This window comes from Piliocolobus tephrosceles, chromosome 8, assembly GCF_002776525.5.
Source record: "Piliocolobus tephrosceles isolate RC106 chromosome 8, ASM277652v3, whole genome shotgun sequence".
NCBI classification, from domain to species: Eukaryota; Metazoa; Chordata; class Mammalia; order Primates; family Cercopithecidae; genus Piliocolobus; species Piliocolobus tephrosceles.
In genome coordinates this window covers 7160691-7186151 of record NC_045441.1, presented here as the reverse complement: position 1 = coordinate 7186151, position 25461 = coordinate 7160691, and the positions used below count along the sequence as shown (strand labels likewise).

The 25461-nt window shown below is 46.1% G+C and overlaps 1 protein-coding gene and 1 pseudogene across 1 annotated transcript in view; both read left to right on the top strand.

The window, feature by feature from the left end:
• Positions 1–25461, top strand: part of BAIAP2L1 (BAR/IMD domain containing adaptor protein 2 like 1) — a 97054-nt gene that overhangs the window by 4818 nt on the left and 66775 nt on the right. The gene's annotated exons all lie outside the window — the stretch shown is intronic.
• Positions 6861–6948, top strand: LOC111526393 (annotated as a pseudogene).

Below are 25461 nucleotides of genomic sequence, written 5' to 3'. Positions count from 1 at the left end.
TAGGATTACAGGCTTGAGCCACCGTGCCTGGCCTCATAGAGTTCTTTTTTATTTTTTTATTTATTTATTTATTTATTTTTGAGACGGAGTCTCGCTCTGTCGCCCAGGCTGGAGTGCAGTGGCCGGATCTCAGCTCACTGCAAGCTCCGCCTCCCGGGTTTACGCCATTCTCCCGCCTCAGCCTCCCGAGTAGCTGGGACTACAGGCGACCACCACCTCGCCCGGCTAGTTTTTTGTATTTTTTTTAGTAGAGACGGGGTTTCACGGTGTTAGCCAGGATGGTCTCCATCTCCTGACCTCGTGATCCGCCCGTCTCGGCCTCCCAAAGTGCTGGGATTACAGGCTTGGCCTAGAGTTCTTAGTTCTAACTAAACATCAGCCCACCAGGTGAATGTGGATTGTGTTTGCTTAACTATTTACATTTATTTACTTTTGAGACCGGGTCTTGCTTTGTTGCTCAGGCTGGAGTACAGTGGTGCAATCGCATCTCACTGCAACCTCCCTCTCCCAGGTTCAAGCAATTCTCCCACCTTAGCCTCCCGAGTAGCTGGGACTACAGCCACCACACCCGGCTAAGTTTTGCATTTTTTGATAGAGGCAGGGTTTCACCATGTTGGCCAGGCTGGTGGTTAACCAGATTGAGAAACTGAGGCCTTGGGTCTCTTAGTGACCGGCTGCCACATCCCACTTACCATGCCTTTGTTTGTATGATAATTTAATTTCCAGTGACCAGCAGATGCACAAACCAAATACATTTTCATAATGTAGCGATCTATGGTGTGACTGGAATTTTCTGTCATTCTGTTAATTCGTCATCATTGGCATGTTTTGAACAAACTCTCTTTATAAAATGAGGCTAGGAGTGGCGGCTCACGCCTGTAATCCCAGCACTTTGGGGGGTCAAGTAGGTGGATTGCTTGAGTCCAGGAGTTCGAGACCAGCCTGGGTAATGTAGTGAGACCCTACCTCTACAAAGATACAAAAATTAGCCAGGTGTGGTGGTGTGTGCCTGGGGTCCCAGCTCCTCAGTAGGCTGAGGTGGAAGGATCACTTGAGGCCAGGAGTCAGAGGTTGCAGTACTGGAGTGGTGCCATTGTACTCCGGCCTGGGCAACAGAGTGAGACCCCATCTCAAGAAAAAATGATTATTTTTTAATTAAAAACTGGGTGGAATGTTGAAGAAAATAAAAATCCAATTTGTTTTAATTCCATGCAGATTAGCTTTCCCTTGAAGGTCTGTGCAAGACAAGAATTAATACCCACAACTGAAGTAGTGTCACAAATGTAAATCAAAAGCTACAGGTATGTAGCTGGGACCACATGCACCACCATGCCCGGCTAATTTTTTATTTTTGGTAGAGACGGTGTCTCGCTGTGTTGCCCAGGCTGGTCACACACTTCTGAGCTCAAGTAATCTGCCTGCCTCGGCTTCCCAAAGTGCTGGGATTACAGGCCTGTATTCAAAGCTATAATAATTCCAACTAAATATTCCAACTTAAAAATAAGTTGTAAAAGCTGCATAGAATTTTAACTTATCTGCTGACACATGCAAATATATTTTAAAGTTTGTTTTTAAAACTTTTTATTGAATAGCAGTATACATAAAGTTGTGCTTAAGTGTACATAGCTGACTGTTCACAAACTGAACACACCTGTGTAACCACCACCCAGCTCAAGAAGCAAACCATGGCAACCCCCTGAAGTCCCCCTCGTGCCACCTCGCAATTGCTGCACCCCTCCAAGGGTAGCCCCTCTCCTAACTTCTTTTTTTTTTTTTTTTTTTTTTGAGATGGAGTCTTGCTCTGTTGCCCAGGCTGGGGTGCAGTGGCATAATCTTGGCTCACTGCAAGCTCCACCTCGCAGGTTCAAGCAATTCTCCTCCCTCAGACTCCTGAGTAGCTGGGATTACAGGCTCATGCTACCACGCCTGGCTGATTTTTGTATTTTTAGTAGAGATCGGGTTTCACCATGTTGGTCAGGCTGGTCTCAAACACCTGACCTCATGATCCACACACCTCAGCCTCCCAAAGTTCTGGGCTTACAGGCATGAGCCACCATACCTGGCTGGGATTATTTTCTTTCTTTCTGGTTTGTTTTTTTTTTTTTTTTGAGACGGAGTCTTGCTCTGTCAGCCAGGCTCAAGTACAGGGGTGTGTGTGATCTTGGCTCATTACAACCCTTGCCTCCCAGGTTCAAGCGATTCTCCTGTCTCAGCCTCCCGAGGAGCTGGGATTACAGGTGTGCGCTACCACGCCCGGCTAATTTTTATGTTTTTAGTAGAGACTAGGTTTCACCATGTTGGCCAGGCTGGTCTCAAACTCCTGACCTTAGGTGATCTGCCAGCCTTGGCCTCCCAAAGTGCTGGGATTGCAGGCTTGAGCCACTGCGCCCAGCTGGGATTATTTTCAGACTATTCCAAGATATTATGAGTTGTGCTTTATGAATGTTCTGGCTCCCATCTGATGGCCATAGGCCCTCATTTCTCTTGGGTAGATACATAGGAGCAGACTGGCTGAGTATTAGCTATTCAAATATTTGGCTTTAGGAGAAACTGCTGATTTTGCAAAGCGACGTACCAGTTGCCGTTCCGCCAGCAGAGTGTGAGAGTTCCGTTTGCTCTTCATCCTCGCCAGCTGCTGCTACTTCCCATCCTTTTAATTTTTGCCATTCTTGTGGGTATGTGCAAAAAATAATTTTAAAGTAAACACAAAACAAACAAAATCGTTTGTTCCAGGCCTGCTGGTGATCTGTCGTTTCTCTGTAGGGCGTCTGTAACCTTGGCAGGGAGCCCCGTGGGAAATCCTTCAGGTCAGAAGACAAACCAAGACCTAGGGAATTCTGGTCTGAGAGAGGCCATGCAGTTGTGGTAGTCATTAGAGGAAGACATAAACTGAAGTTCATTAGACTCTAAAACTATCATGACGGAACGCATGAAAGGGTTTTTGTTTTGTTTTGTTTTGAGACGGAGGCTGGCTCCGTCACCCGGGCTGGAGTGCAATGGCGCAATCTTGGCTCACTGCAACCTCCGCCTCCTAGGTTCAACTGATTCTCTGCCCTCAGCCTCCTGACTACAGGCAGGTGCCACCCCACCCGGCTAATTTTTGTATTTTTAGTGGAGACGGGGGTTTCACCTTGTTGGCTAGGCTGGTCTCGAACTGCTGACCTCAGGTGATCCACCCTCCTCAGCCTCCGAAAGTGCTAGGATTACAGGCGTGAGCCACTGCGCCCGGCCATGAAAGGATTATCCCTTATGTTAAACTGGAGGGCTCGGAATGGGGTGCAGAGTTATGGTTAATTGCATTTTCTTGTTAATTAAATATTAATGAAAATACTTTCCTTTTTATGTAACGTTTCTTGAAAAATGTACCTACTTTGGGCCAGGCACGGTGCGGGGAGAGGGGGGGCAGGGGACACATGCCTGTAATCCTAGCACTTTGGGAGGCTGAGGCAGGCGGATCACCTAAAGTCAGGAGTTCGAGACCAGCCTGACCAACATGGTGAAGGCCTATCTCTACTAAAAATATAAAAATTAGGCCAGGCGCGGTGGCTCACGCCTGTAATCCCAGCACTTTGGGAGGCCGAGGAGGGCAGGTCATGAGGTCAGGAGATGAAGACCACCCTGGCTAACATGGTGAAACCCTGTCTCTACTAAAAATACAAAAAAAATTAGCTGGGCATGGTGGCGGGTGCCTGTAGTCCCAGCTAACCAGGAGGCTGAGGCAGGAGAATGGCGTGAACCCGGGAGGCAGAGGTTGCAGTGAGCTGAGGCTGCGCCACTGTACTCCAGCCTGGATGACAGAGCAAGACTCTGTCTCAAAAAAAATAAAAATAAAATAAGAAGTGTAAATAAGCGTGCCCAGAATCCTGCAAACCAGAGATAACACTAACTCTTGCTGTCACTTTTTCTGATATTTTTCAATACATATTCCCATGTGAGTTTTCTGTGCGCTGTCATTCTGATGACTGCACACAACTCCGTTTTTCATCATCATTTATTGGTGAGCCCCTGTGGTTGGACATAGATCGTTGCCAGTACTTTGCTATTACAACGCGGCCATGGGCATGGTTGCAGTCAAAGCCTTGTGCAGATCCGTAAGCAGATCCATGATGTTTTCCTTAAGCCACATTCCCAGAAGGGAGCTCTGGGTTAAAGGGCAGGTACATTTTAAAGCCTGTTTGCTCCACATTGCAAAATGCCCTACAGAAAGCATGCACCAAATGGTGCTGTCAGCTACATTGTGTGAGCGTGTACCTTTCCCTGAACTCCAGCCAGTTAGGTGGACTTCTTTTTTGAAACAGAGTTTTGCTCTTGTTCGTCCAGGCTGGAGTGCAGTGGTGCTATCTCAGCTCACTGCAACCTCCACCTCCTGGGTTCAAGCAGTTCTCCTGCCTCAGCCTCCCTAGTAGTTGGGATTGCAGGCGCCTGCCACCACACCCAGCTAAGGTAGACTTTTTTTTTCTTTTCTTTATTTTTTTTTAAGAGAGAAAATTGCTACATTGCCCAGGCTGGCCTAGAACTCCTGGGCTCCAGTGATCTTACCTCAGCCTCCCAAGTAACAGGGACTACAGTCATGCACTGCCATTCCCTGCTCAATTAAGTAGATCTTTTAAAACCACTTCCTTTTTAATAACACATAGAAGGGGTGTGTGTGTGTGTTTTCAGTATTTAAGCATGTGTACCATATAGAATATGGACATTGGCTAGAACACCCACGATTTGATGCCTATTAATAACTAGGCACATTTTCCCCCATAAACTTAGAATTTGTAGATATGTGCAGAGTAATTACAGCTCTGTGACCTTTCAGACCTTGGACTTCTGTTCTTATTTTCCTCAGCCTTGATTTTATACTTCTGTTTGTCTTCCTAACCTTGAGTCCTTCTGTTTTATCATGATTTTAGTGACTTGAGTTTTAGATTTTTTTTTTTTTTGAGAATTTTTTTTTTGAGACGGAGTCTCACTCTGTCACCCAGGCTGGAGTGCAGCGGCGCAATCTCCGCTCACTGCAAGCTCCACCTCCCAAGTTCACACCATTCTCCTGACTCAGCCTCCCAAGTAGCTGGGACTACAGGCACCCGCCACCAGGCCCGGCTAATTTTTTTTTTTTTTTGTATTTTCAGTAAAGACGGGCTTTCACCATGTTAGCCAGGATGGTCTCGATCTCCTGACCTCGTGATCTGCCCACCTCGGCCTCCCAAAGTGCTGGGATTACAAGTGTGAGGCATTGTGCCTGGTCAAGTTTTAGATTTTAGTGGTTTTAGTTCCTAGTGTAATCTCCGCCTGAAGTCTTTGGGAATAAAGGTGAGATGCATATAAATGAGATAAAATGTGGCCAGTCTCTCTGTTTTAAAAAATAGAAGAAAAAATATTACCAGAATGTGTTCCCAAACCAGGGAGCAGAATAGATGAACCCAGCTCAGAGATCTAACCAATCTTTCACAGTCTCCTAGAGTGCCTGTGCTTTTGAGAGAACAGCGGGTGGGTGAAGACGCCCCTGGGTTTCCTGCTTTAACTGTGTTTATAGGCTGGGCACCGTGGCTCATGCCTGTAATCCCAGCACTTTGGGAGGTCGAGGCGGGCAGATCACGAGGTCAAGAGATCGAGACCATTCTGGCCAACATGGTGAAACCCCCGTCTCTACTAAAAATACAAAAAAAAAAAAAAGTTAACTGGGTGTGGTGGAGCACGTGTGTAGTCCCAGCTACTCAGGAGGCTGAGGCAGGATCGCTTGAACCAGGGAGGCAAAGGTAGCAGTGAGCTAAGATCACGCCAGCGCACTCCAGCCTGGCAACAGAGTAAGAGACTGTCTCAAAACAAATGAAAAAACGTGTGTTTATTCATATGGTATTTTGGAGGCTAAAAAGTCCCTAAACAATAGCAATTAAGCACAGGTAACTCTAGGGCAGGAGTTTTTGTTTTTGTTTTTGTTTTGAGACAGAGTCTCGCTCTGTCACCCAGGCTGGAGTGCGGTGGCGCAATCTCGGCTCACTGCAAGCTCCGCCTCCCAGGTTCACGCCACTCTTCTGCCTCAGCCTCCGGAGTAGCTGGGACTACAGGCGCCCGCCACCATGCTCGGCTAATTTTGTTTCTGTAATTTTAGTAGAGACGGAATTTCACCATGTTAGCCAGGATGGTCTCGATCTCCTGACCTCGTGATTCACCCGCCTCGGCCTTCCAAAGTGCTGGGATTACAGGTGTGAGCCACTGCACCTGGCCACGTTTACATTTTTTAATGTGAATTGCTTGCTTTTATAATGTTTAACATAAATGAAGCAGGTAAATATGTAGATAAATATATATATCCCATTTTAATGGGCGTATGTTTTTAAACCTAAGCTAAAAATTGCCATCTCCTACCTCTGTTTGCAAATTACCTATTTAAAGATAAACCTAATTTTAAATCTTACGATTTTTGTTTTGATTTTTACTTATGGGAATACATGTTTAACATTTACTAACCCAAGGCTGGGCACAGTGGCTCATGCCTGTAATCCCAGCACTTTGGGAGGCTGAGGCGGGCAGATCACGAGGTCAGGAGATAGAGACCATCCTGGCTAACATGGTGAAACCCCGTTTCTACTGAAAATACAAAAAATTAGCTGGGCACGGTGGTGGGTGCCTGTAGTCCCAGCTACTCAGGAGGCTGAGGCAGGAGAATGGTGTGAACCCGGTAGGTGGAGCTTGCAGTGAGACGAGATCGCACCACTGCACTCCAGCCTGGGAGACAGAGCAAGACTCCATCTCAAAAAAAAAAAAAATTTTTTTTTTTACTAACCCAAGACTACATGTGCATCAGACAACTAGCTGAACAAAACTGAAAACACTCAAATTCCAGTTGTTAAAACTGCCTTTTAAAAGTCAAGACTATACTTTCAGGGGTCATTTCTATAGTTTGTTCAGAAGTTTCTCTGAACGTGTAGAGCAAAAAGTCATTTCTGATGTTGCAAGCAGTTAGTTGCTCTCCAAGCATGGCCGTATCTTTGAAAGGCACAAAATCAGGTGACAACAGGGACAAGAAGAGGTACACGAGTGGTAATAACCTGTCAAAAGTGTGGGGGAAAACTCAGATGATTAAAACATAAGGCATCCTCACACCTGTAATCCCAGCAGTTTCAGAGGCTGACAGGGGCGGATCACCTGAGGTCAGGAGTTCGAGACGAGCTTGGCCAACATGGCGAAACCCCGTCTGTACTAAAAATACAAAAAAACCAGCTGGGCATGGTGGTGGGTACCTGTAATCCCAGCTACTTGGGAGGCCAAGGCAGGAGAATCGCTTGAACCTGGGAGGCAGAGGTTGCACTGAGCTGAGATCTTGCCACTGTACTCCAGCCTGGGTGACAGAGTGAGACTCTAGAGTCTCAAAATGAAAATAAAAATAAAAAATAAGGCCTTGAGCAAATGTGCAGAAAAGATTGGGGTAGGAGTTGGAATAGTTCCCAAGTGACAGATCCAACCACCAGCTACCCTAATCCGACAGCCCCATGCTGAGTTAGGAGGGGGGAAGCCCCTGCCTGTTGTGGGAGGGGAGTGGAGTACAGAAGACAGGGCCCCCGTCACCTTCACATGCCTATCTGACAACTGCCTGAGTCTTAGTTAGTAGACCAATCTGGGCCGGGCGCAGTGGCTCAAGCCTGTAATCCCAGCACTTTGGGAGGCTGAGACGGGCGGATCACGAGGTCAGGAGATTGAGACCATCCTGGCTAACACGGTGAAACCCCGTCTCTACTAAAAATACAAAAAACTAGCCGGGCAAGGTGGCGGGCACCTGTAGTCCCAGCTACTCGGGAGGCTGAGGCAGGAGAATGGCGTGAACCCGGGAGGCGGAGCTTGCAGTGAGCTGAGATCCGGCCACTGCACTCCAGCCTGGGTGACACAGCGAGACTCCGTCTCAAAAAAAAAAAAAAAAAAAAAAAAAAATAGACCAATCTGTTTCTGGCCACAAAAACCTCAAGTGACAAATCAGGAAAGTCACAATGAAAATTGCTCATACTTAGGGGCCAGGAGTTTCTTTGGATAAAACTTAGATTTTTTTTTTTTTTTTTTAATTTTCTTGGGGTCTTTATTGCCCAGGCTTGAGTGCAGTGATATGATCATGGCTCACTGCAGCCTCAACCTCCCAGGCTAAAGCGTTCCTCCTGCCTCAGCCTCCCAAGAAGCTGGGACTACAGGCACGTGCCACCATGTCTGACTAATTTTTATGTTTTTCATAGAGATGAGGTTTCGCTATGTTGCCCAGGCTGCTCTTGAACTCCTGGGCTCAAGCCATCTGCCTGCCTTAGTCTCCCAAAGTGCTGGGATTGCAGGTGTGAGCCACTGCATCTGGCCCAGTTGTGATTATTTAATGGACTAAATGATATGTGTCATCATAGCATGGGCTTATCTTATACTTTGAGCAGCTTAAGATACAGGACATCAACTACATCTGACAGTACAGTATGTGTCTGAACAATAAATGCAGGAACAATATGCCTGTAAACACAGAAGTTTAAACATGCAAAACCTTGTGGGTTTTGTTTTGTTTTTGAGAGGGAGTCTTGTCTTGTCACCCAGGCTGGAGTGCAGTGGTGCGATCTTGGCTGATTGCAACTTCCGCCTCCCGGGTTCAAGCGATTCTCCTGCCTCGGCCTCCCAAGTAGCTGGGATTACAGGCATCCGCTTAGAGACTTAGTCCAATTCTTACGCCCTCTGAGAAGGCTTCTTCAGCTAACCAGTGCATCCTTTGTGTCATCCCAGATGGTTGTATGTACTTGGTAATGCCCTATTCTTTCATTTGATGTTATGCTTTAGTCTGTAAATAAGGATGATAATACCTGCTAGGGTTGCTGTGAAGATGAAACATGGTCATACATGAAGGCTCTTAGAATACCGTCTGGCGCATTGTAGGTATTAAATTAGGGTTAACTGTTAGTAGGCACAGCGTGTGTTTACTAGATTGTCACCACCCCAAGAGCAGTGATTTTCATCTGTTATTATTGCTTGCCCCCTTATTTACAAATGACTGAGATAGGTGGAGCTGAGTAAATACCTTATAAGAGAATACTGTTGAAAATATTGGCACACATTTTTATCTCCCTGAAGGAGCTATATGATCCTTGAAGGTTTTTTTGGTTGTGTTTTTTCTTTTGTTTGGAGACAGGGTCTTAACTGTTGCCCAGACTGGAGTGAAATGGCACGATCGTAGCTTATTGCAGCCTCCAACTCCTAGGCTCAAGCAAATTCTCCTGCCTCAGCCTTCGGAGTGGCTGGGACTACAGGCGTGCATCACCATTCCCAGCTAATTTGTTTTCTGTTTTGTTTTGTTTTTTGTTTTTGTTTTTGTTTTTGGAGACAGGACCTGCCTCACTTTGTTGGCCAGGCTGGTCTCGAACTCCTGGGCTCAAGCAGTCCTCCCACCTCAGCCTCCCAAAGTGCTGGGATTAAAGGCATGAGCCACCGCACCCAGCCCTTGAAGGTTTATTTAATCCCTTATCGTGGTGGTGCATAGTAAGAACTCAAAAATATTTGTGTTTTAAATCTTGAAGACCTGTGCTGATCACACAGGGGTGACTGAAACTGTCACCAACTCCTTAGTGGCTCTCAGATCTCATCAGTAATAACAGCTGCCACGTCGCCAGCACCTGTGAGGTACATGCCGAGCTTTTACCACCAACATGAGTTTCCCGCAACTGTTTTCTTGAGCACCACAGCTGTGCCAAGCACCATGGTTACCACCAGGAACCACGCTGGAGAAAAGACAAAGGAGGTCTGTGCCCGTCTAGAGTGTATAGCTATGACAGGACAGCAACCCCAAGTTCTAGTAGCCCCAGCCCCTCTCCTCCACCTGGACCTGCCCATATCGTAAATTAAACATCCTTGCTCCTTTCCCTACCCTCGTCCCGGAGGGGGCTGGCCTTTGCAACTTCAATATTTGGACTTTGTTTTGTCTCAATATGCGAAGAAAAAAGGAAAAACTTAATATGCATGTAGGTTAAGTTTGAGAGGAGTTTTAAGGCAATTTAAGGAAGTCTTTAAGGAAATCTTTGGAAGACCAGGCGCGGTGGCTCACGCCTGTAATCCCAGCACTTTGGGAGGCCCAGGCGAGCCGAGCACAAGGTCAAGAGATCGAGACCATCCTGGCCAACATAGTGAAACCCCGTCTCAACTAAAAATACAAAAAATTAGTTGGACGTGTTGGTGTGTGCCTGTAGTCCCAGCTGCTCAGGAGGCTGAGGCAGGAGAATTGCTTGAACCCAGGAGGCAGAGGTTGCAGTGAGATGAGATGGTACCACTGCACTCCAGCCTGGCGACAGAGCAAGACTCTGTCTCAAAAAAAAAAAAAAGCCTTTGGAAAGTTGAATATAGGAGAGAAGTAGATGAGAGACAAAAAAAAGTTCTCAGAAAGAACGTTGTAGAAATGTTGATTCCTGGGGCCAGGCGCGGTGCTCAAGCCTGTAATCCCAGCACTTTGGGAGGCTGAGACGGGCGGATCACGAGGTCAGGAGATCGAGACCATCCTGGCTAACACGGTGAAACCCCGTCCCTACTAAAAAATACAAAAAACTAGCCGGGCGACGTGGTGGGCGCCTATAGTCCCAGCTACTCGGGAGGCTGAGGCAGGAGAATGGTGTGAACCTGGGAGGCGGAGGTTGCAGTGAGCCGAGATCCCGCCACTGCACTCCAGCCTGGGTGACAGCGAGACTCCGTCTCAAAAAAAAAAAAAAAAAATGTTTAGAAATGTTGATTCCTGGCTGGATGTGGGGACTCATGCCTGCAGTCCCAGCACTTTGGGAGGCTGAAGCAGGCAGTTCACTTGAGGTCAGGAGTTCGAGACCAGCCTGGACAACATAGTGAAATCCCATCTTTACGAAAAACACAAAAACATTAACTGGACATGGGGGTGTGCGCCTGTAATCCCAGCTACTCTGGAGGCTGAATCACTTGAGTCCAGGAGGTCGAGGCTGCAGTGAGCCGAGATTGTGCCACTGGACTCCAGCCTGGGCAACAAAGCAAGACCCTGTCTCAGAAAAAGAAATGATTGCCCCTTACTGGTATCTGAGAAGTAAAAGTAAAGAATTTAAACTGTTTTTAAATTATTTGGAATTTTTGAACAATTCCTCAGATCGCAAAGGCTGCAATTTTATTTTGAGACAGAATCTCGCTCTGTCACCCAGGCTGGAGTGCAGTGGTGCGATCTTGGCTCACTGCAGCCTCCGCCTCCTGGGTTCAAATAATCCTCCTACCTCTGCCTCCTGAGTAGCTGGGATTAAGGTGCCTGCCACTATGCCTGACTACTTTTTGTATTTTTAGTAGAGATGGGGTTTCACCATGTTGGCCAGGCTGGTCTTGAATTCCTGGCCTCAAGTGATCAACCCATTTCAGCCTCCCAGAGTCCTGGAATTATAGGCATGAGCCACCACACCCACCCAGCTGCGATTTTAAAACAATAGAATGAGGTCAGTTGCCATGGCTCAATGCCTATAATCCCAGCACTTTGGGAGGCCAAGGCAGGTGGATCACCAGAGTTCGGGAGTTCAGCACCAGCCTGGCCAACATGGCAAAATCCCATCTCTCCTAAAAACACAAACATTACCCAGGTGTGGTGGTGGGCACCTGTAATCCCAGCTACTTGGGAGGCTGAGGCAGGAGAATTGCTTGAGCCTGGGAGGCCAAGGTTGCGGTGAGCCGAGACTGCGCCACTGCACTCCAGCCTGGGCGACAGAGCGAGACTCCATCTCTCTCTCTCTCACACACACACACACACACACACACACACACACACACACACACAAAAGTAGAATGAGCTGTCTCACAGAGTCTGGTTGAGGGAAGTTAGCTAGAATGATTCCAGATACTACCGTAAAAGTGGCATTTGGAAAGAACTGGTGCAGTAAGTCAGTGTACTTTGCTCCGGTAAAGTTCCTGTTACCTGTTCAGTGCTCTGAGGTGTTCTAAACAAAGGTAACCCAGTGCGTAAGATGTCCCCTCCTGTAAATTTATCGCTTGCTTTTTTATTCCAGGACACACCTTTTAAAAACAGTAACTAGGCAGGCAAGAGCACTTAGTCAAACAGCCTAGTGTACTCTGTGGCCTTCAAAGTATATATCTTTTGACAGCTATTTCAGAATCGGTAATCAATTACTGGTTCCTTAATACATGCTGTTTATCTGTGTTTCAGTTTTATATTTCTAAATGATAATAAGGTCATATTAAAGGTATTTGCTTATCTTATTTTCACCAGCCCTCCGTGAATTGCCTTGGTATTTCTTCATACCTGTTTCCCTGTGAGACGGTGCATTTCCAAGAACTGGAGCTCTTTCTTTTTTTTCTGAGATGGAATTTCACCCTTGTTGCCAAGGCTAGAGCACAATGGTAGGATCTCGGCTCACTGAAACCTCCGCCTCCTGTGTTCCGCTGATTCTCCTGCCTCAGCCTCCTGAGTAGCTGGAATTACAGGCGCATGCCACCACGCCCAGCTACTTTTTATATTTTTAGTAGAGACAGGGTTTTACCATGTTGGCCAGGCTGGTCTCAAACTCCTGACCTCAGGTGATCTGCCCGCCTCGTTATCCTAAAGTGCTGGGATTGCAGGCGTGAACCACCGCGCCCGGCCTGGAGCTCTTTCTTCATTCATCTTTGTGTTTCCTGTGTCCAGCATGGAGTGGGCTCAACGCAGGCATAATAATAAAGGTTGCAGAAATGTGTAAATTTTTGTGATGTTTCAAAGCCCAAAATGTGAGACTTTACAGAGTTGGTGGAATGAAACATAAGTACACACATTCAGATGTTACCTCTCTCTCCTACACATGTACAAACTTACACAAAGAGGAAATCCCAGAAAAGATGCACATTTTCAGATTCTGGTTGAAATGTTACTTTTAAGACTGAAAGTTATGGCCGGGCGCAGTGGCTTACGCCTGTAATGCCAGCACTTTGGGAGGCTGAGGTGGGTGGATCACCTGAGGTCAGGAGTTCGAGACCAGCCTGACCAACATGGAGAAACCCCGTCTCTACTAAAAATAAAAAAAAAATTAGCCGAGCGTGGTGGCGCATGCTTGTACTCCCAGCTACTCAGGAGGCTGAGGCAGGAGAATCACTTGAATTGGGGAAGCAGAGGTTGTGGTGAGCCAAGATCGTGCCATTGCACTCCAGCCTGGGCAACAAGAAGGAAACTCCATCTTAAAAAAAAAAAAAAAAAGACTGAAAGTTATGTTACATGGCAGTCATCTTGGTACAGCAGCTTAGAATAGGAAGGGTTGTGTTTCCATTCTTTCTTTTCTTTTCTTTTTCTTTCTTTTTTTTTTTTTTTTTTTGAGACTTTGAGACAGAGTCTTGGTCTATTGCCCAAGCTGGAGTCTGGCGGCCCCATCTCAGCTTGTTGCAGCCTCCGCCTCCCAGGTTCAAGTGATTCTCCTGCCTCACCCTCCCAAGTAGCTGGGATTACAGGTGCGTGCTACCGTGCTCAGCTAATTCTTTATATTTTTAGTAGAGACGGGGTTTCACCATGTTGGTCAGGCTGGCCTCAGACTCCTGACCTCAGATTTCATTCTTTCAAATAAGAACATGTACCTCTAAGAACAAAGCAAACATGGATACTGGTATTATCCTTGTAGGAATTTCAAGAAATGATTTTTACTTCAGTCTTATAGGCATTACTTATTCCCTCTGAAGTTCAGAATTTAAAATTTGTTTGAATTCTGGGGTAGGATTCCATAATCCCTCACCTGATGGAGGCCGGTGTGGACCCGCCATTGTTCCACAGTTTGATAGCTTGATAATTGCCAAAGCTAGGAATGCCTGCCTTCAACCTGAATGCTTTCCTGACATTGCCAAGAAATAAACGTAACTATATAGAGTTACAGTATCTGTGGACCTTAAACCCAGTGTGATCATCCAGACTTAAACTACAAGGGAACGTGGTTTTGAATGATTCCATTCATAGGCAAATGGAAAAACTTTGTCTAGTAATTAAAATAGAATGAAATTTTCTAGTCTTTTTTTAAATTTTATTTTTTCATTTATTGTAGAAACAGAGTCTCTCTGTGTTGCTCAGGCTTGTTTCACACAACTGGCCTCAAGCGATCCTCCTGCCTTGGCCTCCCAAAGTGCTAGGATTACAGGTGTGAGCCACTGTACCCGGCTGAAATTTTCAAATCTTGAACTAGGTTCAAGACCGTTATTTTTCCCTTCAAGTTACTTTCTCAGATGGGCCGAGCTCAGTTTTCCTGTACATTGTTCTCCCTCCTCACTCTTTTTTCCAAATTAACAATTGAAAACCTAGATTTTGGCTGGGCACAGTGGCTCACGCCTATAATCCCAGCACTTTGGGAGGCCGAGGCGGGCGGATCACGAGGTTAGGAGATCGAGACCATCCTGGCTAACACAGTGAAACTCCATCTCTACTGAAAATACAAAAAATTAGCCGGGCGTTGCGGTGGGCACCTGTAGTCCCAGCTACTCAGGAGGCTGAGGCAGGAGAATGGCGTGAACCCGGGAGGCAGAGCTTGCAGTGAGCTGAGATTGCGCCACTGCACTCCAGGCTGGGCGACAGAGTGAGACTCCGTCTCAAAAAAAAAAAACCTAACTAAATTTTTACCCCAATGTGGGGTGGGGGTAGCTCTGGGACTTCATTTTCTTAATGAGCTTGATAATTTTGTCCAGAAGATGTGAACAGTTGTAGAACATCCTTCTTTTCTTACCTCAGTGTATTGGGGCCATTTTTTTGGCTTAATTGTGCTTTAGCTGCAGAATAATTCTTGCTGCCTACGTGAATAGGGAATAGGAAGCAGAGAGTTTGTCACAGAAATCTGTCTCTTAAAGCAACAAAATGAAAGGTCGCGGCAATGTGATGCGTCTTGTAATATATCGGAAGAGGCAGCGGTTTCTGTCTTTCGATGATCACACTGGTCCCGATTCCTTGGTTGGCTTTAGGGAGCTCAGGCTCTCATGGGTGCTTCCAAGACTCTGAGAATATTCTTCTGTGAGAGGCTAAGCCCAAAGACTGTACCCACACGCCCAGTGGAGGTGCAGGCCACGTTGCTAGGGATGGGGCTTCATAAGCCTGCAGGCCTCTTGGCTTCCTTCCTGCTGTGATCTTTGCACCCTGAAGGACAGCTTCTGCAGCAATAATTCTGTATAAGCCGAAACCTAGATTGTGGGTGCAGACGGGAAAGGAAGAATGAAGGCAAAACAATGATTCTGTCATAATGAAATTGTCACAGAGAGTTTTCTCAGTGCACTGGAGATTTCCTAGGAAACTCCCCCTTTTAGAAGGACACAGTAAGGACTTTTGCCTGGAAAAACATTTGCCAAACTCCCTCCCCAGTCATAGCTGGAAAAGCAACTGCTATGCCAGCCGGAGATCTGCCTCAAAATAGCTGGGTTATCATTTGCTACTAATGGGTCAAATTGATTTTCACCCTAGAAGGGGAAATTGCTGGAGACGGCTCCATAGGCATAAATGCTTTGCAGACCAGTGGTGCGTGTCCCGCTGTCTGGGATCCATGATCCCAAAGGACAGGGGATGACCTGTGCATCTCAATATGCTGGGCTGTGCTGTGGGCAGGCTAGTTAGAGACGACCGAAGAATGAGCAAAGGCACACATCTCTGTGGCCATTCCATAGCATTAGGGATTTAGATCCCTGAATCCTTAGCAGCCTGTAATGGAAGAAGGGGCAGGACGGGGTGGGGTGGGGTGGGGTGGGTGGTGGCAGCGGTGGTCGTGGTGGTGGTTCCTTTTAAAAAAAAAAAAAAAAAAAAAAAAGGACCGGGTATGGTGGCTCATGCCTGTAATTCCAGCACTTTAGGAGGCTGAGGTGGGAGGATTGCTTGAGGCCAAGAGTTTGAAACCAGCCTGGGTGATATGGTTTGGCTCTATGTCCCCACCCAAATCTCATTTTGAATTACATTCCCATAATGTCCATGTGTTGTGGGAGGAACCTCATGGGCGATAATTTGAGTCATGGGGGCAGTTTCCACCATACTGTCCTCATGGTAGTGAGTAAGTCTCACAAGATCTGATGGGCTCATCAGGGGTTTCCGCATTTGCTTCTTTCTCATTTTCTCTTGCCACTGCCATGTTAGAAGTGCCTTTCGCCTCCCACCATGATTCTGAGGCCTCCCCAGCCATGTGGAACTGTAAGTCCAATGAAACCTCTTTTTCTTCCCAGTCTTGGGTATGTCTTTATCAGCAGCGTGAAACAGACTAACACACTGGGCAACGTAACAAGAGGCCATCTCTAGAAAAAATTTTAAAATTAGCTGGGTGTGTTGGTGTACACCTGAAGTCCCTGCTAATGGGAGGCTGAGTCGGAAGGATCGCCTGAGCCTGGGAGTTTGAGATGACCATGAGGTCTGAGCACACCACTGCACTCTAGCCTGGGCGACAGAGTGAGAGTCCCTATCTCAAAAAAAAAAAAAAAAAAAAAGTAATTTATATGTTATAAAATTCCCTCATTTTAAGTGTACAATTTGATGGTTTTTAGTAAATTTATAGTTTTGCAACCATCGCCACAATTTAAATTTATAACACTTCTGTCACCTCAGAAAGATCCTTCATCCGCATTTGCTATCATTACTCATTCTCGTTTTCAGCCCCCGGTAACCACTAATAGATTTTCTGTCTCTACAGATTTGTCTTTTCTGTACTTTTTATATAAATAGAGTCATACAATGTTTGGTCTTTTGTGACTGGCTTCTTAATGGGTTTTATCCACGTTGTAGAGTGTCTTAATATTTTATTCCTTTTTGATGTCTGAATAATATTCTACTAAATAGATATACCACGTGTTGTTCATTCACCAGTTGATGGACATGAGGGTTCTTTCTAAACAAGATTGTTTTTAAGAGGCCACATTAATGCCTCGTATTAAACAGGTAATTTAAATGACAGCTTGGAAAAACATAGGATTGGGAAGTGAAATTCACAAAGACAGCCCTGGTGTTTGCAGATTTGTAAGCCTGGTAGGACTTAGTAGGTAGAAGGCCAACCCTGACAGCTTTTGTGAACCTTGGTTGGAGTTATTGCCTTGAGCTAGGGAAGTTGCAAGCAGTCACACCATTACCTAATGCTCAATTTTCCAGGCTAATTGGCCCACGGGGCCTTTGTGTCTGTGCCGATGTGTTCAGATGAGCTGGTGGAGTTGAAGGTACAGCCTGCAGCTGGTTCATCCGTGGGTGCAGGCGTCTCTTATGAAATACAGATGTCAGAACCTGCTGCTGCTGAGGATACTGTGAGGCATTAATCAGATGATCCAGGCAGTGTTCTTGGTGCTGGAAATGCGGTGGTGGTTACATTAAGACTCCTAGCCTTGGCCCGGCTCAGTGGCTCATGCCTGTAATCCCAGCATTTTGGGAGGCTGAGGCGGGCAGATCGCCTGAGGTCAGGAATTCGAGACCAACCTGGCCAACATGGTGAAACCCTGTCTCTACTAAAAAGACAAAAATTAGCTGGACATGGTGGCCTGTGCCTGTAGCCCCAGCTACTGGGGAGGCTGAGACACGAGAATTGCTTGAACCTGGGAGGCAGAAGTCACAGTAGCTGAGATCACGCCACTGTACTCCAGCCTGAGCGACAGAGCAAGACTCCGTCTAAAAATAAAATAAAAAATCCCTCGCCTTGATTACATGTAGTTTCTACCAAGGAGACAGAGAGTAAACAAAATATCTTATACAGTATGATAAGCACTTAAAAGAAAGAGAAGCCGGGAACAGAGCTAGAGAGAGGCTGGCGTTTACCACCATTTGTGAAAGAGGTCAAGGAAGGTGTCTCTGAGAGTCTGTGGGAATGGATGGGACCTGTCTGGAGAACAGCCTGGAGGCCAGTGTACCTCAGCCCAAACCCAGGTGGACCATGCAGCTGCAGGGAATGTGCCGGCTTTCAATGCCTCTTCCCACCCTGTTGTTGAAAGGACAAAAGTCACTAATGACATTCACTTATGATAGACATGAGAACTGAGGCTAAAACACACCAGGAAACTACCTTTCATCATTTCTCTCCTCCTGCTTAGCTATTTCCAGTCATGTGTTATTTTTTAATGCTGATAAGAAATAGTGTATGGTACTTTTTTTGGTTCGTTTATGGTTTTTTTTGTTTTTTGTTTTTTGTTTTTTGAGAGAGAGTCTCACTCTGTCACCCAGGCTGGAGTGCAGTGGCCCAGTCCCGGCTCACTGCAACCTCCGCCTCCTAGATTCAAGCGATTCTCCTGTCTCAGCTTCCCAAGTAGCTGGAACTACAGGCATGCGCCACCACGCCCAGCTAATTTTTGTATTTTTTTTTTTTTTAGTAGAGATGGGGTTTCACTATGTTGGCCAGGCTAGTCTCAAACTCCTGACCTCAGGTGATCCGCCCGTCTTGGCCTCCCAAAGTGCTGGGATTATAGGCGGGAGTCACCACACCTGGGCATATGCTGACTTTGAAATGAAAGTCTATGGCCAGGTGCAGTGCCTCACACTTGTAAATCCCAACACAAAAATTAGCCAGGCATGGTAGTGGGCACCTGTAATCCCAGCTACTCCTCAGGCACGAAAATTGCTTGATCTTAGGAGGCTGAGGTTGCAGTGAGCCGAGATCACACCACTGGTCACTGCACTGCAGCCTGGGAGACAGCGAGACTGTGTCTCAAAAAAAAAAACCAAAATCAATCTTGACATATCCTCAGTTAACCCTTGTTACAGCTGTTTTTGCCGCATGACATTAGAATGTGCCTTGATTGGTTTGAACATTTGTGATATCGGTTAATTTGTATGAGATTGTATAGAATAATATATAAAATTTCAAGGATACATACAAGCCACAGAACTGCGTATTTACTTATAGATTCTTAAATCACTTTTAATGCTTATTTATCATAAATATTATACTTTTAGCTGAGAAAAACAAAGCACTGAAATATCAAATAATTTGTCCTTGTGCATATAGAGAACTTTTTTTTTTTTTTTTTGAGACTGAGTTTCGCTCTATCACCCAGGCTGGAGAGCAGAGGTGCCATCTCAGCTCACTGCAACCTCTACCTCCCGGATTCAAGCAATTCTCCTGCCTCAGCCTGCTGAGTAGCTGGGGCTACAGGTGCCCGCCACCAAGCCCGGCTAATTTTTGTATTTTTAGTAGACAGGGTTTCAGCATGTTGCCCAGGCTGGTCTCGAATTCCTGACCTCAGGTAATCTGGCCATCTCGCCTCCCAAAGTGCTGGAATTACAGACATGAGCCACCACACCCGGCCTATAGAGAACTACTAAAATAAACTGAAAGAGAGCTGGGCGCAGTGGCTCATGCCTGTAATCCCAGCACTTTGGGAGGCCGAGGCAGGCGGATCACGAGGTCAGGAGATAGCATCCTGGCTAACATGGTGAAACTCCGTCTCTACTAAAAATACAAAAAATTAGCCAGGCGAGGTGGCAGGCGCCTGAAGTCCCAGCTACTCGGGAGGCTGAGGTAGGAGAATGGCATGAACCCGGGAGGCGGAGTTTGCAGTGAGCCGAGATCACGCCACTGCACTCCAGCCTGGGCAACAGAGCGAGACTCCATCTCAAAAAGAAAGAAAGAAAGAAACTAAAAGAGAAACTAATTCTTAGAAGTATAAAGTCCACTCAGCTTATCTGGCTAGTCATAATTGAATTAATGTATACTTTATTAATTATAAATATACACAGTTAATTTATGCATAGTTCCATATTGGTAATTATTTTAAAAATGAGTTATAAAAAGTCCAAATGCTAAGGAAGTTAAAACCATCGTAAGATTGCATCATTCATTTCTCATAATCATAATTCATAATTATGATCTGTAACTCTACAGAGGCAGGGGAAATGCGGAGGTAAACAGGGCAGCTAGAAATCTGGTGGAAGGTGCATGCTGGTTCCAGGGGGACTGTCCTCCAACATTTTATTTAGAATAGCTAATCCCTAATTTTCTAATATCGCTAAGGTTTTGCGGTAGAACCCAGCAAGCCTTCTTTGTATGTGACTCAGCACAAGTAGAAGAATGATATTACCATTAGCTTAGAATGTATTGTGCAACCATTACTATGCATGCCCTTTCCTGGATGGAAATGAAACTCATTCTGGTGAAAACCAGTTTGGCAGAGTATCCTCCTTGCCAGGCAGTAACTGGTGGAGACAGACTAAGCTTTTGCTTTTTTTTTTTTTTAAGTAACAGTGCTGCTTGCCCCATTCATACTTTTTCTGTTCACTTTGTTAAGAGTCACTTGGTATCCTAAGCCCTTTAATTCTTAGTGCCAAACTTAAAATGAATTTATTCACTACTCCTGATGACTCTTAACATCGTAGGCTGTTTAGCAATTCAGGTCTTCACAAGCCTTGCACTACCAGTGACCTTTGCCTCAACTACAGCTCTTCCCCAAAATGTAGGACCCTTTCCATTCACAAGTGCATCCACAACCACTATACAAACTTTACAGGTTTTGGAATACAAAGGCAGCATTGCTTTTTTGTCCCTGGATTTAAAAATAACATGTACTTCAGCTAAAACAACTACATGAATGTCCAAGAGCCAATATAGGAATGGATTTTCCACTGTTAAAAAGACCAAAATTGGCCAGGCGCAGTGGCTCACGCCTGTAATCCCAGCACTTTGGGAGGCCGAGGTGGGCAGATCACGAGGTCAGGAGATCGAGACCATCCTGGCCAACATGGTGAAACACCGTCTGTACTAAAAATACAAAAAATTAGCCGGGTGTGGTGGTGGGTGCCTGTAGTCCCAGCTACTCAGGAGGCCGAGGCAGGAGAATGGCATGAACCTGGGAGGCGGAGCTTGCAGTGAGCCGAGATGGCGCCACTGCACTCCCTGGGCAACAGTGTGAGACTCCATCTCAAAAAAAGGGCCAAAATTTCTGGGAGAAAACATTTCTGTAGCTGAACCTAAGTACAGTAATAAAGAAATATATATGTTGAAACTTTTCAAGCTTAAAAACTCAGTGTTGACTGCAAGCTGATTGTAGTCTCAAATCTTTTTTTTTTTTTTTTTTTTAAGACGGAGCCTCACTCTGTTGCCAGGCTGGAGTGCAGCGGCGCCATCTCAGCTCACTGCAACCTCTGCTTCCGGGTTCAAGAGATTCTCCTGTTTCAGCCTCCTGAATAGCTGGGACTACAAGCACCCACCACCACGCCCGGCTAATTTTTGTGTTTTTAGTAGAGATGGGGTTTCGCCATGTTGGCCAGTATGGTCTCGATCTCTTGACCTTGTGATCCACCCACCTTGGCCTCCCAAAGTGCTGTGATTACAGGCGTGAGCCACCGCGCCCAGCCTAGTCTCAAGTCTTAGTTGAACTTTTTTTTTTTTTTTTTACCCCTCTCTGGTAGAATCATTTGGATAGGGATTTGTGTATGGTGTTAACTGTGGAAGTTCTCATTAATTTGTTGTTCTTGGTATTTTAAGATGTTAGGGTTATATGTGAACATTTTAAGAATTATATCAGGGCTGGGCGCGGTGGCTCAAGCCTGTAATCCCAGCACTTTGGGAGGCCGAGACGGGTGGATCACGAGGTCAGGAGATCGAGACCATCCTGGCTAACACCATGAAACCCCGTCTCTACTAAAAAATACAAAAAACTAGCCAGGTGAGGTGGCGGGCGCCTGTAGTCCCAGCTACTCTGGAGGCTGAGGCAGGAGAATGGTGTAAACCCAGGAGGCGGAGCTTGCAGTGAGCTGAGATCCGGCCACTGCACTCCAGCCTGGGCGACAGAGCGAGACTCCGTCTCAAAAAAAAAAGAATTATATCAGAAAATTGGCTGAGTGTGATGGCTCATGCCGGTAATCCTAACACTTTGGGAGGCCAAGGCGGGTGAATCACCCATGGTCCGGAGTTCAAAACCAGCCTGGGCAACATGGTGAGACACCATCTCTACTAAAAAAACAAAAATTATCCGGATGTGGTTGCAGGCACCTGTAATCCCAGTTACTCGGGAGGCCGAGGCATGAGAGTCACATGAACCTGGGAGGTGGAGGTTGCGGTGAGCCGAGATGGCTCCATTGCACTCCAGCCTGGGCAACGGAGCAAAACTCTGTCTCAAAAAAAAAAAAGAATTACATCAGGAAATCAAATGAGACCTTCCTCGTATTGTATTTGGAGAAGGAATATCCGCAGGAAAGAACAGATCTGGGCTGCTTTCTGTGGTGCTCGTACATTATTGAGCAGGGTCAGCTCTCTGTCAGTTTTCTTATATTTTTACCTACATCCAGCCTCATTAGAATATCATATGAATTTTATTTTTCGAGACAGGGCCTCGCTTTATCACCCAGGCTGGAGTGCAGTGGCATGATCTCACTGCTACCTCCATCTCTTGGGTTCAAGCGATTCTCCTACCTCAACCTCCTGAGTAGCTGGGACTACAGGCACCCACCACCACGCCCAGCAAATTTTTGTGTTTTTGATAGAGATGGGGTTTCACCATGTTGCCCAGGCTGGTCTCGAACTCCTGGGCTCAAACACCCCACCTCCCTTGGCCTCCCAGAGTGCTTGGGATTATAGGCATGAGTCACCACGTGTGGCCTGTAAGAATTTTCAATATCTTTAAACTAAATTAAAATATCTTTTAATTAGAAAGTAGCCATGTGCTAATGAAATTATCAGATTTTGAAAATGAGTGAAATCAGCCGGGCGCGGTGGCTCAAGCCTGTAATCCCAGCACTTTGGGAGACCGAGACGGGTGGATCACGAGGTCAGGAGATCCAGACCATCCTGGCTAACACAGTGAAACCCCTTCTCTACTAAAAAATACAAAAAATTAGCCGGGCGAGGCGGCAGGCGCCTGTAGTCCCAGCTACTTGGGAGGCTGAGGCAGGAGAATGGCGTAAACCTGGGAGGCGGAGCTTGCAGTGAGCTGAGATCCGGCCACCACACTCCAGCCCGAGAGACAGAGCGAGACTCCGTCTCAAAAAAAGAAAGAAAATGAGTGAAATCTCAGAGTGCTAATGGGGATGTAAAATGGTGCGGCCGTTCTGAAAAAAAAAAAAAAAAGTCTGGCAGTTTCTTATAAAGTTAAACATGTGCCTACCATGTGACGCAGCCGTTGAACCCCCAGGTTATCCTAGAGATATGAAAGCTTAAGCTTACGTAAAAACCTGTACGTGATCGCTCATCGCAGCTTTGCTTAGAATTGTAAAAACCTGGAAAGAAGCCAGGTCTTCTTCAACAAGTATGTGAATAAACAAACTAATATATCCATATCATGGAATACTAATTGCAAAAAAAATTTTTTAAAAAAAGGTGGTAAACTACATCTAACAACTTGGATACATCTTAAGGCATTGTGCTGGGTGAAAAGGGCAATCTTAAAATGCCACATACTATACGATTCCTTTTTTGTGCGTTTTTTTGTTTTGTTTTTGTTTTTGTTTTCGTTTTTGTTTTGTTTTGTTTTGTTTTGAGACGGAGTCTCGCTCTGTCGCCAGGCTGGAGTGCAGTGGTGCAATCTCAGCTCACTGCAACCTCCGCCTCCTGGGTTCAAGCGATTCTCCTGCCTCAGCCTCCCAAGTAGCTGGGATTACAAGCAGGCACCACCACGCGCAGCTAATTCGTGTATTTTTAGTAGAGCGGGGTTTCACTATGTTGGCCAGGATGGTATCGATCTTCTGACCTTGTGATTCACCCCCTTCGGCTTCCCATGATTCCTTTTTTTGTTTTGTTTTGTTTTTGAGATGGCGTCTCACTCTGTCGCCTAGGCTGCAGTGCAATGGCATAGTCTCAGCTCACTGCAACCTCTGCCTCCCAGATTCAAGCAATTCCGGCCTCATCTTCCTAAGTAGCTGGGATTACAGGCACATGCCACCACGCCTGCTAATTTTTGTATTTTTTAATAGAGATGAGGTTTCACCATGTTGGCCAGGCTTGTCTTGAACTCCTGACTTCAGGTGATCTACCCAACTCGGCCTCCCAAAGTTCTGGGATTACAGACATGAGCCACTGCGCCCGGCCATGATTCCTTTTATATAGCATTCTCACAATGACAGAATCATAGATTGAGCTCAGGAGTTGCCAGAGGTGAGGATTGGTGAGGAGGGCGTGATTATGAAGTAGTGGCACAAAAGAGGCGTGTGTGTTAGTGGAACAGTTCCATGTTTTACTTGCGGTGATGGTCATAGCACTCTACATGTATGATAAAATTTCATAGAAACGATGAAACCTGGCCAGGCACAGTTTCACCAACATGGCGAAACCCCATCTCTATTAAGAATATAAAAATTAGCCAGGTGTGGTGGTGCATGCCTGTAATCCCAGCTACTCAGAAGGCTGAGGCAGGAGAATTGCTTGAACCCGGGAGGCGGAGGTTGCAGTGAGCTGAGATTGTACCACTGCACTCCAACCTGGGCAACAGAGCAAGACTCTGTCTCAAAAAAAGAAAAAGGAAATGATGAAACCCTCCCCCAAAAATGAGTGATACAAAAAGAGGGAAAATCCAAATAAGACCTGTAGTTTAGTTAATAGTACTGTCGCAGTGACAGTTTCTGGGGTTTGATAATATACTATGGTTATAGAAGATAGCATTGCAGGAAGCATACCTGGGAACTCTGTGTATTATTTTTGCAACTCTTATGAGTCTTAAACCATTTCAAAATAAAAAGCCCCAAAACAAAAGAATTGAAAAGAGATGACAGAAATAACAGCTATGGACATACCAGCCTGGACAACATAGCAAGTCTCTAAAAAAAATAAAATAAATTTTTTGAATTACCTGGGCATGGTGGCACATACCTCCCAGCTACTCGGGAAGCTGAGGCAGGAGGATCACTTGAGCCCAAGAGTTTGAGGCTACAGTGAGAGGTGATCATGCTGCTGTATTCCAGCCTGGGCGACAGATCAAAACCCTGTCTTGAAAAGAGAAGAAGGAAGAAAGGAGAGAAGAAGGGAGGGAGGGAAGAAAAGAAAAAAGAAAAGCAAGAAAAATAAAAAGAGCAGCTGTGGTTACGTACTGAGGGCTTCACCAGCTTGTAGAGAGGATCATGGGGGAGTTTGCTGGCTGTGGGGCTTCCTGGCCACTGGTTTTCCGTAGGTGCCACGCACCTGACTGCCTCTAGTGACACCAGGTGAGTGGGCTTCCAGGCAGGCATGGGAGAGACACCTTGTGTATTTTATTTTCTTCCTTTTGAGAACCCATTAAAATGATGGCAAAGGAATTAAAAACAAAACCCAATAAATCCACAGTGCAAAAAGACCTGGGAAACATCCACTGACAAGAGACTCAAAGAAATCTGGGGTGATAGAAAATGGACAGAGTGTGCTCACTGACCTCAGAGAGCCTGAAGAACTTGGGGAAAGGAGTCTGATGGGAACTGAGCCATTCACCCTGGGGGCCACAGAGGCTGAGGACTGGGCCGCAGAAGGTGGGGGTGGGAATTGGAGTGTGGTGCACAGGGTGGCAGAGCTCCTGGCTTCCCTCCCATACCCCAGCCACCACCAGCAGCTCCCTCTGCTTGGCAGAGCAGAGATTGAACCTCAGGATAATCTGAGGTGCTCTAGACTTGGAAAC